This window comes from Schistocerca piceifrons, chromosome 3, assembly GCF_021461385.2.
Source record: "Schistocerca piceifrons isolate TAMUIC-IGC-003096 chromosome 3, iqSchPice1.1, whole genome shotgun sequence".
Classification (NCBI taxonomy): Eukaryota; Metazoa; Arthropoda; class Insecta; order Orthoptera; family Acrididae; genus Schistocerca; species Schistocerca piceifrons.
The window spans coordinates 79,924,724-79,930,867 of NC_060140.1; the positions used below are offsets into that span (position 1 = coordinate 79,924,724).

At 44.7% G+C, this 6,144-nt stretch overlaps 1 non-coding gene across 1 annotated transcript; it reads left to right on the forward strand.

Annotated features, from left to right (window-relative positions):
- Window positions 1-5,540: 5,540 nt before the first annotated feature.
- Trnas-cga lies at window positions 5,541-5,614 on the forward strand. Its single transcript has one exon. It is a non-coding gene; the product is annotated as a tRNA-Ser (tRNA).
- The last annotated feature ends 530 nt before the right edge of the window (window positions 5,615-6,144 follow it).

Here is a 6,144-nt window from a genome sequence, read left to right on the forward strand (position 1 = left end):
TTACAATTTCCTCCACTTTACTCTGTGCTGCTTATTACCATGTGGCGTCAATTAACGGATAACGTGCAGAATAAGTGTTGCACCGTATTATGTTTAATAACGTTCTGCAGTTTGTGTACTCGGGTAATAAGAATACCCGAAAATTGACAGGTGTACAAGTAAGTCTTCCAGATACACCAGACAGAGAAAAGCTTATCAGCTATGTTCTGTCTGCATACAGTTTTAATTGTCTGCCAGTAAACTACTTGGAGATTCTTAACTCTGGCTCCAATAAAGACTATATAAGTATTGTACATAAGGGTTATGTTAAAGCAGGAGAAACTTATTTTTCTCAGTCTAGAACACTGTTCTCCACAATACCGTCCGATATAGATATTGCAGACTTGGCATTAGTTGACACCAGTAACGTTATTCCACATGACCTAAGAAAAAGAGTAAATGGATCACACAGACTTAAACCATTTCCCATTAAAGATATTACACCTTTAAGTACAGTTAATGTGTCATGTGCACGAAAAAGGAAACTGGAAATGGAAGATGTCTAACTGAAGAAAAGAAAACTAGAGTATACAGAGAAGATAACTGCTATAAAGGACGAATATAAGCTGCAAATGGAAAAGGAAGAGGCTATTGCGGATGTGCAGTCAGGTCTACATATGGCTTTAAACACAGTGTATGGAGAAATCTGGTTGTATGTTGGGTACTGGCCGAAAACGACGAACTGGAGCATGTTTACTATGTTTAAGGACACACGAAAAATCTGTTTATCAAACTGCATTTCTCCTTGGAACTGCTTAAAAAAGAGGGATACATTATATCGAAATATGGTGGGCTTGATGTCATACACTTAGCAACAGAAAAATCCTTTGCAGAGCTTAAAACCAACGGAATAACAACCTTTAATGGCAATTCGTTTGCAAAAGTTGTAGACTTTAAGTTCCATACCGAAATTCCGCAATAATGTGCAGCAATAGAACTGGCAGCCTACACTCAGGAGGATGTGGAATGTTATAACAACAGTGTCTTGCAGGAAATACGAGGAAAAATTAAAATCCCCAAATGCTCTTGTCTAGAAGAACTGCCGGAAGGAACAGAACTAATTGTTAAAGCAATAAAAGAGGTATTACAGGAAAAAAATTAGACATATACTGGAGTTCGAAAAATACCTTCTCTGTATATGTCAAATTACTGGCTGGAGAAAGAAATAGATGATTCAGATGTGGATTTAAGTAATAAGATGAAAATTAATTTGGACATTATTAAAGCTACACATAACATAAATAAGGAAAGAGTTGTTTTCTGTACATAAATATAAATGCAAAAGTTAATAAAGATTAGGTACTAGAATATTTGCTTGCCTTATTCGATAGTCTACAAAAATTCAAAGACATTTCCTATATATATGATGATCCATGGGCATGTATTATGGTTGTGGAAAGTGGGTAGTTGGATGACCTTGAAAAGTAGTTGAAACTAGGTAGTTGAAAGTATAGGGACCCCCCCTTTTTGTACCTACATGCGCGTGTCTGCAGAGCATTTTACATGCATTATTTTGACAATTACAAGTTGTTTGCACATCTGTATATCAGTGTACTGCATTGTTTTGGTGATTACTAGTTATTTGCGTGTCTGTACATTAGTGTACTGTATTATTTAGATAATTTACGAGTAGTTTGCAGATCTACAGGCTGTGTATTGTGACCCCAAGCACGTCAGGGCGAGTGTTTTGTAACAGTATAATAAATATACCATGCCAAATCCATCCCTAAATAAATTTTTCCAAATTAGTAAAGTACACTCCTTCCTCTCTCCAGCAGCTCATCTCAGGCTGAGTCCTTTTCACGCCATTTTTCTCCCCAGATCGCCATCTTGGATTACATCACGTAAGGGACGACAGTGCCCTCTGGTGGCAGTACTGTGTACTAGGTCAGTTGGACTCTGGACTTCATGGTGAACACACTGGATGGAGCTACTGCCCCAAATTGTTTAAATAAATACTGCATGCTGAGTCCTTTTCCCATAAATTCTTAGGAAGAGGTGGCGGTCGAATGAGTTAGGTTAGTGGAGGTGGCCCAAGTGGCCTATTTTCCCGTCATTTTCTTAGGTTAGTGGAGTTAGCCATGGTGTGTTGCATTGTCCTGCTGGAATTTGAACTTCACGCCATTTTCTGGGTGAAGGGAGGGGGGAAGGGAGGGTGATAGGTTAGTGGAGGTAGCCCAGTTGACCTGTTTTCCTGCCAAAATTTGAACTTCCTGCCATGACCTCATTGTGACGTTGCCATATCTATCACCGCTATCTTGGATCCGCCATTTTGAATACATTTGGCAACAATTGAGAGTGTGGTGACACCTCTGTTGCCCTACTACTTGGGTATATGCCTGGACACAAACCCAGCTAGGATGAACAATGGCAGCTGAGCACACATGGTAAATCAGGTTAGGGTAGCCCTTAAAACATACAAGGACAAGCAGTTTAATTTATTGAAAACAGTTCAAACCATTGAACTTACGGTTGCCAGCAAATTAAGTTTCCTGGTGCAGATCCTCCCCCCCCCCCCCCCCAGTCCAGCTGGCAGCATTCAGAATGTCTTCTACAGGTTTTTCTGAGGAATAACAACATCGGCTCTGAGGCCTTGTCATGTAGGAAAGGAGTTCTCAGTTTACTTAAAATACAATGCAAAGTACAGTCCTCTTAATCAGTCACATCAGAAGGTCTGTTGAGACCCCTAAAGACAACACAGCCAAGATTTTATTAGATAGATGGACTCAAAGCTGTCTTGAACCTATTATTGAGCCAGGTGGCGTAGTAGTTAGCACACTCACACACTGGACTCAAATTCGGGAGGACGACGGCTCCCTCCCCCAAATCAACCAACCAACCAACCAACCGAACCTCTCATTGAGGTAAACGTCCCAGTACGAATCGCCAACTTACATCTTGTTACCATGAGGTCACTTCGGCGGACGGACACACACACGATGGTGGCGGTTTCACTATTCGATTTCAACTTAAACTAGCTGAACCCAGTCTTTTGCGTGGTCGTGCAATCTCGCGACCACATCCTTTCATCGGGTAGTGCATGCATTGCCAGCTCTCCCGGCGAGTCTTGGGGCCGTATGGAGCTCATGGTTGACATATACCGTGCATGGCAAAATGGCGCTACCCAAAACTGGCATCTGTGGTGCACAAAAGGCCATAGATGACAAGATGACAAGGGTGAACGTTGGCAGTGGAGATGTGAATGAGCGAATAGGTTGGTTGGTTGATCTGGGGGAAGGGAACCAAACAGCTAGGTGATCGGTCCCATCGGAAGGAAGTCGGCCGTGCTCTTTCAAAGGACCCCTCGCGGCATTTGCCTTAAGCGATGTAGGGAAATCACGGAAAACCTAAATCAGGATGGCGAGACGCGGGTTTGCACTGTCGTTCTCCCGAATGCGAGTCCAGTGTGCTAACCACTGCGCCACCTCGCTCGGTACGAGGAATGCAGCTGTTGAGCAACTGACTGCCCAGACCAACCATGGGGCTACCAACAGTTTCCACCCAACGTACGAACGTCACTCCAAAAGAAATGCACACTCTTTATGTAAAAATACAGTTTTCATTCTGCATGTGTGAAAGTTTTACAGTGTGTAGATATATCCTTACGGCTTGTCTTCAAACTTAGTTCAACCTGTTACCGTGAGTGGCGCCGTCACAGCATGTCTTCAAGATGGCTGCTACACTTGACGTTCGACAGAAGCAACATGCCCTCGTAGAATTCATTTGCTGTGAGAACGACACAGTGGGAAACATCCACAAGAGGTTGAAAAAGGTGTATGGAGATGCTGCTGTCGATCGCAGTACAGTTAGTCGGTGGGCAAGCAGGTTACGTGATGAAAGCGGGCACGGCAATATTGAGGATTGTCCTCGCAGCGGCAGGCCTCGTACTGCACACACTCCACACAATGTGCAGAGAGTTAACGAATTGGTGACTGCTGACAGACGCATCACAGTGAACGAATTGTCACGTTACGTTGGGATAGGGGAAGGAAGTGTTTGCAGAATACTGGAAGCGTTGGCGTTAAAAAAGGTTTGTGCCAGGTGGGTTCCCATGATGTTGACAGTGGCTCACAAAGAAACAAGTACAACGGCATGCAGCGAACTTTTGGAACAGTACGAGAGTGGTGGAGATGAATTCCCTTGGAAGAATTGTGACAGGTGATGAAACATGTCTCCATCATTTTTCACCAGAGACGAAGAGGCAATCAATGGAGCGGCATCACGCAATTTCACCCAAGGAAAAAAAATTCAAAATCACGTCTTCTGCTGAAAAAGTTATGGCTACGGTGTTTTCTATTCGGAAAGACTCTTGCTTGTGGACATCATGCGATGTGGAACCACAATTAATTCTGATGCATATGTGACGACACTGAAGAAACTCTAAGCTCGACTGAGTTGTGTTCGACCACATCGGCAAAAGCAGGATGTTTTGCTGTTGCACGGCCACGTGGCAGTCAAAAAACCATGGAAGCGATCACAAAACTCGGGTGGACAACACTGAAACATCCGCCTTACAGTCCTGAGCTGGCTCCACGTGACTATCATCTCCTTGGGAAACTGAAAGACTCTTTTTGTGGAACAAGAGTTGAAGATGATGACTCCCTTGTGCACGCTGCCAAACAGTGGCTCCAACAGGTTGGTCCAGAATTTTACCGTGCGGGTATACAGGCTCTGGTTCCAAGATGGTGCAAGGCAGTTGAGAGGGATGGAAATTATGTAGAGAAATGAAAATATTGTTCCTAAAGGATGTATCTACACAGTGTCAGACTTTCAAACATGTAGAATAAAAGACCGATTTAAAAAAAAAAATAGTGTGCATTTCTTTTGGAGTGACCCTCGTACATTAAGCGAACGCTGCTGCGCACGGGCTTCGGCAGTGGGCGCCTAGTTCATGCACCCACGCTGACTGCTGTTCACTGGAGACAAAGACTGTAATTTGCACTCCAGTACCGTAACTGGACGTCCACTGAGTGGCTACAGATGGCCTTTCCAGATGGATCACGTTTTATGCTCCATCGGGCAAATGGTCGTGGGCGTGCACAGCTTGAAAAGTCTGAAAGCAAACGAGGACGGAGCGTTATGGTCTGGAGAATGCTTTCAAATCGTCTCCGGGGTGATCTCGTCATTTTGGGAGGCACAGTGGTCAACACAAGTATGCATCTATCCATGGGGATCGTGTCCACCCCTACACGCAATCCCTTTTTCCTCAGCACGACGGTGTCTGCCGGCAGGACAATGAAACGTGTCACACAGCTCTCAGTGTACTTGTGTGGTTCGAAGAGCACCAGCATGAGTTTAGCGGACTCTCCTAGCCATCAAACTCCCAGTATTTAAAACTTCCTGGCAGATTAAAACTGTGTGCCGGACCGAGAGTCGAATTCGGGACTTTGCCTTTCGAGGGCAAGTGCTCTACCAAATGAGCTGCCCAAGCGCAACTCACGACCCGTCCTTACAGCTCTAATTCTCTCAGTACCTCGTCTCTTACCTTCCAACGTAGCCGCGCTTGGGTAGCTCAGTTGGTAGAGCACTTGCCCTCGAAAGGCAAAGTCCCGAGTTCGAGTCTCGGTCCGGCACACAGTTTTAATCTGCCAGGAAGTTTCATATCAGCGCACACTCCGCTGCAGAGTGAAAATCTCATTCCCAGTCGAGAATCTATGGCATCACACCGTTTGGGCCGTATGCGCCGAGAGACCAAGCGCAGCTAGCCACAGCGCTGGCGGCGGCATGGCTCCACATCCCTGTCGGTACCTTCCACACCATCATTGACACTCTTCCTGCACGTCTGCACTGCAAAACATGGGTATAGATTTTTTTCAGGTATTTACATTAATGTGACTGGACTGCATAGAACATTCTTCATCATCTCTGTTCTCAGCTGAGTGTTGCACTATGAGCTTGTTGTTGTTGTTGTTGTGGTCTTCAGTCCAGAGACTGGTTTGATGCAGCTCTCCATGCTGTTCTATCCTGTGCAAGCTTCTTCATCGCCCAGTACCTACTGCAACCTACATCCTTCTGAATCTGTTTAGTGTGTTCATCTCTTGGTCTCCCTCTACGATTTTTACTCTCCACAATGACCTCCAATACTAAATTGGTGATCCCTTGATG